This window comes from Lycium barbarum, chromosome 9 (assembly GCF_019175385.1).
Source record: "Lycium barbarum isolate Lr01 chromosome 9, ASM1917538v2, whole genome shotgun sequence".
NCBI classification, from domain to species: Eukaryota; Viridiplantae; Streptophyta; class Magnoliopsida; order Solanales; family Solanaceae; genus Lycium; species Lycium barbarum.
In genome coordinates, this window is record NC_083345.1 from 5,579,394 (window position 1) to 5,587,981 (window position 8,588).

At 31.2% G+C, this 8,588-nt stretch overlaps 1 non-coding gene across 1 annotated transcript; it reads left to right on the top strand.

Annotated features, from left to right (window-relative positions):
* Nucleotides 1-782: 782 nt before the first annotated feature.
* Nucleotides 783-855, top strand: TRNAR-ACG (transfer RNA arginine (anticodon ACG)). The gene has a single exon. It is a non-coding gene; the product is annotated as a tRNA-Arg (tRNA).
* The last annotated feature ends 7,733 nt before the right edge of the window (nucleotides 856-8,588 follow it).

An 8,588-nucleotide genomic window follows, 5' to 3' on the forward strand; every position in this document is an offset into this window, starting at 1 on the left:
ATATATATTTTTAATTAGTGTGGAGTGATTATCAGTTGATGTACATTTTTGTATGTAAAAAGAGAGTTTTTGTATTTATATTATCCGTGAATATTGTTCGTACTAGGTTTTGTTCATATGAATATCTGTATAGTTTTCATAGCAATTCTTAATTAGAAGTTTCTAAAAAAATTGGTACATTCCAAACTTTGTATGGTACTCCCTCCATCTCAAAATATTTGCCTCATTTTTCATTTACACGCTCATTAAAAAAACATTTATAAGGGTGACATTTTAACTATTTTACCCTCTTAATATATTTTATCATATTCTCTTTCCTTAATAAATATTTACTCCATTTATAATGAAACATTTTAAGTGTTGGTATGTGAACTCGCAAAATCAGTTCATTGATGTAATTAATACAAGGGTAAAATATGATAAAGCTACTTACTTTTGTCTTGGGTAAATAAAACGATAAATATTTTGAGACAAGTATTTTTAGTAAGGACAACAAATATTGTGAGAAGGAGGGAGCAGTGTTTTATATATGGCATTCTTGTTGATTAGGTCTGAAAAAAATTCTTGTAGTGTTTCAGGTAGAATCTTTTTCATATGTAATCAAAATTATATAGGCAAAAATCTCTTCTTATGAAGATCTTCATTTTCCTCACAATAGAGCAAATATTATTGCATGATGTGTTGTTGTTCGCGTATTGGAAATGGTAATACCGCTGGGGTTTTCATAAAAACACTCGAGCATCAGCCAGTCTTAAATTAAAATTGTTGGAGAGTACAATCAAGACTCTGTGGCCCAATGGATAAGGCGCTGGTCTACGAAACCAGAGATTCTGGGTTCGATCCCCAGCAGAGTCGTATTTTCCAGCATTTTTCTTTTTTAAACCAAAAACCAATTGCATCATACTTTTCTTTCCTTTTCCCTTAAAAAATATTGTCTTTCCATGACCATTTAACAGCAAGAGGGGTGAAACTATATGATCTTCAGTGATCTATAATAGTGATAACAATAATAAAAATTCTCTATTTTAAAGGCACGATAATCTACTATAGTGTCAAAATAGTTCTAGAAAAGCAAATATTCAAATCGAAGTACTAACGAGACTAAAACCTGATCTCACCTAGTAAATATCACTTATATGGTTCTTTTCCTTTCGTTCGTATTTTCCAGCATTTTTCTTTTTTAAACCAAAAACCAATTGCATCATACTTTTCTTTCCTTTTCCCTTAAAAAATATTGTCTTTCCATGACCATTTAACAGCAAGAGGGGTGAAACTATATGATCTTCAGTGATCTATAATAGTGATAACAATAATAAAAATTCTCTATTTTAAAGGCACGATAATCTACTATAGTGTCAAAATAGTTCTAGAAAAGCAAATATTCAAATCGAAGTACTAACGAGACTAAAACCTGATCTCACCTAGTAAATATCACTTATATGGTTCTTTTCCTTTCGTTCGTATTTTCCAGCATTTTTCTTTTTTAAACCAAAAACCAATTGCATCATACTTTTCTTTCCTTTTCCCTTAAAAAATATTGTCTTTCCATGACCATTTAACAGCAAGAGGGGTGAAACTATATGATCTTCAGTGATCTATAATAGTGATAACAATAATAAAAATTCTCTATTTTAAAGGCACGATAATCTACTATAGTGTCAAAATAGTTCTAGAAAAGCAAATATTCAAATCGAAGTACTAACGAGACTAAAACCTGATCTCACCTAGTAAATATCACTTATATGGTTCTTTTCCTTTCGTTCGTATTTTCCAGCATTTTTCTTTTTTAAACCAAAAACCAATTGCATCATACTTTTCTTTCCTTTTCCCTTAAAAAATATTGTCTTTCCATGACCATTTAACAGCAAGAGGGGTGAAACTATATGATCTTCAGTGATCTATAATAGTGATAACAATAATAAAAATTCTCTATTTTAAAGGCACGATAATCTACTATAGTGTCAAAATAGTTCTAGAAAAGCAAATATTCAAATCGAAGTACTAACGAGACTAAAACCTGATCTCACCTAGTAAATATCACTTATATGGTTCTTTTCCTTTCATTGTGTTCTATCTTTAGCTAAGTCTGCCTTGATTCCAAGAAATTGTATCTCTTTCGAGACTTACTTCCATGTGATTTTAGGTTTACCGTGTCCCATTTCATCACTCACCATAGTTCCACACGTACAGACTGGTGCATCTATAAGCCGATGTAGGACGTGACCAGACCATCTTAAGCGATCTTCTCCCATTTATTCTCAATGCGTACTACAACTTGCACCTTTTGATAATGTGCTCATTCTTAATTTTATCTAATCTGGTATGACCGCACATACATATCTGCTCATATTGTTGGATTTTAGCAGCCCGGCATTCACTATCAATTTATCATATAACATTGCCAGTCTTGTAACTGTTCTATAGAACTTACCTTTTACTTTGATAGGTTTGATAGGCGGTCTGCTATCACATATGACATAACACCCCAAATAACTCTTCTCCATTTCAATCATCTGGTGTGACTTTGAGGTTGCTATGGGTATTCTTGAATTTATTGTGCACAAAGTAGCATTCTTCGTGTAGGTTATGATTTCGCCATTTCGGTATATTCACTCTCCTAATAGGAAGAAAATAAAACCGATATATTATAGGAATCCTATTTTTAATCGTATACATATAATTTATATTACCTTCCTTAATTACTTCCCCAATAATTACAGAGGTAGGTCTTATCTTATTATTTTTAAAAATAAAATTATTAAATCCTTTAATAAAAGAAAATAAGATCTATAAAACTATTTGTTATGTCTAAAAATTGACAGTGAATGCATATATATTTGGGTGAAAACCAAACTCCTCCCTCAACTATGAACAATAGACATTCTCCTCACTTTATCCGATATAATGTCTATTTTACTCTTGACCCCCTTTTACTTGTTCAATCCTTTATCTATGTAATATCTTTTTATATTATATAAAATTTATTACTTTAACCTAGGTATGTATAGATTTTTATTTAAATTCATATTATAAGTAAGATAATCATTTTATGAATTTATCATAAAACATAATGCTACTACTTATGATTGATGTTTTAATATTACAAGGATTAAGTATATTATATATGTTGGGATTGGATTAGTGTATCTTGTGCTAGCTAAGTAGTTGTGTTATCTGCGGCTGGGGCTTCATGTCCAGTTTGCAGTTTTATTATCCCTGTACTTCGGTGCTTACTTTTGGTAATAAAATGATCTCTTACTATCAAAAAAAGTAAGGAAAAGTTCTTTCATTTTTTTCCTTGCTTCAGTGAACATGCAGAAGAAAGATTTCATACAAAACAAATGATCCCCTTTCTTAACGAACAAATAAATTTTGAATATCAGGTCTTAGTGCTAATTATATCCTAAGCTCCATTGTTGAAAATTGAGAATGAAGAACTAAAAAGCCTTCGAAGAAGAGGGGCACTGTTGAAAGCACAAGCTGTATTGCATCCATGGAGCAAATGATCAAGCCGAGTAGTTTACAGGCACGAACTATTCCAGGCAGAAGAAGGAATACAGACTTTCTTGGTTTATATTAGGGGTAAAAGAGAAATATACCACACTATAACTACATCTAATCATCATATTACTCGTATTAGTATGCACCAGCAGGTTGAGTGCAAAAGATAAAATTGCTATGGTGGAAGTAGGGACAAATGATACTCGATGCTGCCAGAGAAACAAATGAAAACGTTACTTGTAAGTGTGCACCAAAGGGCTGTGACCGAAGCAATACAGGTTCTGTTTATCTATAAAAGCAGTGGAATTTGGTCTGGAGAGGTCTATTTAGCGCGACGTGAAATCAGTAAGTCTTAAACAAAACTATGCGCATCTTAACTTCAGTTTTCAGCAGAGTACATTGTTTGAGGCCTCAAACTGAAAGTAAAACAGTAAGTTGAAATAAGCCAAGAAGAAAATAATAGGTTGTGAATTCCATATTCATGTAACTTTTAGAATTATAAGATAGGAAGCTATGGGATCTCTTGTTTTAAGTACATCTCGTTCAATTCAGTGTATTTTAAAGTACAAAGACCATCTATAAGCCGAGCCTTCGAGAGATCTATGTGGAAAAAAGTACTGTTTTTACAAGGTTAAAATTATTTTTTATGTATATATAGTAAATGTTGAACCCCCTTAAGCTTCTTCGTATGTTTACTTTTTTATATTTTGAACCTCCTCGACGGAAATCCTGGCTCCGCCACTGCCACCACTGACGTTTCACAATTACATCTCTCATTTACAATCAACATAGCCATCAACTGTGCCAGCCGATTCCGCTATCCCACAATTGATTTGCCTTCACAACTCGATCACTCCATTTCCACTACCTCCAATGTATCATACACCGCCGCAACCCAAACAATCACTATCCACCATCATCAATTTCTCCATCTAGAAAGTACCATACAACCTCACGATCAAGGAGTGTCGAAATATAAATAGGTAAATATACGAAAATTAAGAAGGTTCAACACATAGTATATATACATAAAAAGATTCTTTTTACGTATTTACAAGGTGTAATTTTTCGGCGAAGAGATGTTGATTGACACTCCTTGGATGTAAGTTCTCCTGTAATCTCAATATTGAAATCCAATTCTCCATCCAATTTCACCACCACTCCTCCATGAGAGTTTCGTCAGGAAAAAAACATCGGCTTTTTTCTTCAAAATTACTCCAAAACTTCGGCTTTCTTCTTCAAAATTACTCCAAAACTTCAAGAATATAGCTTTTACAATAAAAATATGCAGCTGGCAACAAATGGAAAAAGAGAAATTCTGTCTTTTCTTTATCCATGGTTGTGTCGTGGAGGAGCTAGAGGATTTAATGGTGGAATAGAGGTGTTCTGCGGTGGATTCAGGTCGGCAAAAGTGGCGTGAAGGAGCCACGTGGCTGTTTTCTGTGTTGATTTAGTTAATTAGAGACTAATTAATAAAATTTGTCCTTGTAGTCAATCATTTGCTCAATCATTTTCCTGGCTCCCTACCACTGGTGACTAAGGATAATGTCGCACCAAAATTGTAACGACATAGCATATGAATAATCCCAACTTTCAACGAACGATAAAGTAACCCACGTTAATTAGAGTACAATTTATAAAAAAGAAATTAGGCTATTTCTAAAGAGCGTACAAAAGCAACAGCGTGCAAAACTAAAAAGCGCATAAGTAATATGGGACAGATGAAATATTGTTTGCTTTCGAGAAAAAGAAAGCCATCTCGTAATACTACTAGCCATCCGAGCTCGTACCAGCACACTACTAGACATCCGAGCCCGTACCAGCACAGGCCCAACCTAGGTAGTGCTTAGTATGCATTTTATGCAATAAGATCCAAGTATAACTTATTTGAAAGTCAAGTTTATACTTTTATGATCTAATTTATCAAGTTTTATAAAGTAAATTAGATAATGGCTCAAACTTCAATGTTCACTTAACAATTATCCACTTGGTTTCATTTTGTGTGATGTATCTTTCATTTTAATTAATTATCCCAAAAGAATAACACCTAATATTTTTAAATAGTTTAACTTCAATATTTTTTGTATTTTATCTTCACTGACAAGATTCATAATCATAAAATGCTATAACATATTTTATAGATTGTAAGTAAAAAATCTAAATACCATCACATGAGATGGAGGGGTATAAACTACATATGTTGTATGAAACAACCCAACAACTATCAAGAAATTGTCCTCTTTACTTTTACTCTTCCTATTTTCCATTATTATATATTGCGTATGAATCTTTCCTTTCTGCTATTCAACTATTTTACGTTTGGATATTTTTAAATTTTTTTAAATTATTTTTATTACATAGAGATATGGGAAGAGAAAATGAGAGAGAAGATTACAATGTGGGAATTTGAACCCTCACCAACAAGGTGATAGTTCAGATAGTCAACCAAGTGAGCTACTAAGCCCTACTTTACATTGGATATTTTTATGGTTAGGAAACAATTTTTTTAAGTAGAATATTTTATTCAGATTAAGAATAATCTTAGGATAGCCAACCAACTGAGCTAACAAGATAATAGTTCAGATGGCCAACCAACCGAGCTACTAAGCCTACTTTACATTGGATATTCTTATGGTTAGGAAACAATTTTTTTAAGTAGAATATTTTATTCAGATTAAGAATAATCTTAGGAAGAACCCATTTAGCTGAATTTAAACATATTACTATTAAATTTATTCCACTGATACATTGACATAATATTGTCAATTCATCAAAAAAAATTGCCATTTACCAACAAACTGATACTATCAGAACTATATTACTATGATTTTATAACTTTTATGTAATTGCATTATAACCTATATATATTCAATAAAAGTTAGGGAATTTTTCACTGTAGCATATTGTAGGTTGTACTATTTTCCGGTTACTTATAAAAATATAATGAAATTAATGTTAAGCTAAACAAAATTTCAGTAATTAAAATATTTCAGCAATGTACATTTATCTGATCAGTAGGATAAGCATTGACAACTGATTGTCAAAGATTACCAAGTGATTAAAGCTGCAATAGAGATCGGGATTCACATAGGCCCACTACTGTAAAGGCTAGTAAAGTCTTTACAATCCAACAATAAAGAAGCAAAACTACAGTAACAAACACTACTGATCAATCATGAAAAGCAAAATTCATCCCAAGTTATCAAAATATCCCTGTACAATAAATCAGGAAAAGCAGTCGGCAAAAAGGTATTGAGCCCGTTTGAATTGGCTTATAAATTACTTATAAGCGATTTTCAGCTTTTTTTGAGTGTTTAACTGGCCAAAAATAAATTAGATTATCTCAATTTATTTTTTAACTTAATATCTAAATAATAATTAAAAAAATTACATAATAATTTAATATTATTGAATTTCAAATATCAAAATTTTTACTTTTTGCGTATGCTCTAATCAAAAAGTAAAAATTATTTATTTTTATTATATAAATTTTTTTTAAGTTAAAGTTAGAATTATGTTTGATCATAAATTTTTAAAATTGTAATTTAAAATTATAATTTTTGGTAAAATATAATTGTAAAAAGTGAATTTTTTTAAAAAATAAATTTTTTATCCGGAAAATGAAAAAAGTAAAATAAAAATTTCAAAAGAAAAGTGAATAATTTTTATGGCCAAACGGCACCTTAATCTAAATTTTAAAAGGCGAATTCAAGAAACAAATTTTAAAAATTGCATTTTATCCCGTGTTTGATAGTTGGTACTTGATTTTTAGCTAAACCAATATAAAGTTTATATCAAAATCTCAATAATATCTGTCTTAATATATAACAAACGCCCCTTATTGTCTACAATAAGTACACATACTCCGTGAAATTAAGGACAACTACTAGCACAGCCACAATAAAAATAAAAATAAAATAAAATAAAATAAAAAAAGAGGCGGCTAACAAGCTTAACTGTACATTAATAATTAAGAGGAAAACATATCAGCAGGCTCAGGTGGAGTAGGAGTTTTCACTTCAGCACCATGAGGTTGTCTGACTCTGGACTTTGACCCTTTCTGGGGCATAGCTGCCCCTGAACCATACGGATCATCCACCGGCACCCGATTTTGTGGTGGCGGTGTTGAGTCCGGAGCGCTCGGGACTTCAGACGACTCAGATGGCTTGTCTGGCTGTGGTGCTGCCGGGAATTCCGGTGGTGGATGATCGGATGAATATTTGCGGTGGTGTTTTAGTTGAGTTGAAGAAATATGAGTTGTTTTACGAATTTGCAAGAGTTTGTGGAAATTAGTAGGTGAGAAGGCTTTAGGACAAAGATGAATTGGATTCATGTTTTGTAGAGGCTCGTCTTATGAAAAATTTCAGCTATCTAGCCTTATAAGGGGTTCAAACCCTAACTTAAATATTAAAATATATATGCTCTTAGTACATGTTTCGCTTTTTGATAATCAAATGAATGGTTCTTTGATCGTAAAGTTTTTATATGTATTTTAAGTTACTAATTATGGTCACTTATTATATGTAATTTTTAAATATATACATTTTATTTCAAAAATTAATAATTTTACGTTCAAACACATGATTAAAATTGAAAAATTTAACTTTTGAAAAACGAAAAATGTCACACAAATTAAGATAGATGAAATAGTAAATATGAATTCATAACTTTTAAAATATAATGAGTTTAATACTAAAAATTTTAATATTAAACTCTTAAAATTTAAATTATGAATCCGTTTTTGTATTTATCCCAAGAGTAAAAGAATAGTAGAAATTAAAGAGGCTTTAGTGTTGCATTGAGGTGCATGAATAAGCACGTACGTGGCAGGATACTGTACTTTCAGCTGACACGTATTCCATTGAAGAGTCATCAAAATAATTCATTAAAACATTTATCTAAAGGGAAGTGAATTTAAAATTTTAATTTTATAAATTCAAGACTCAGCTAAATTACTGAACCTATCATCCTTGTTTCACTTTTAAGATAAATCTAATGTTTCCACAATTCAAGTGAGCTTTACACAAACAAATTCAAATTTAAATTAAAAATTATAGATTCAAATGCACACATATTTTTAAAACTAA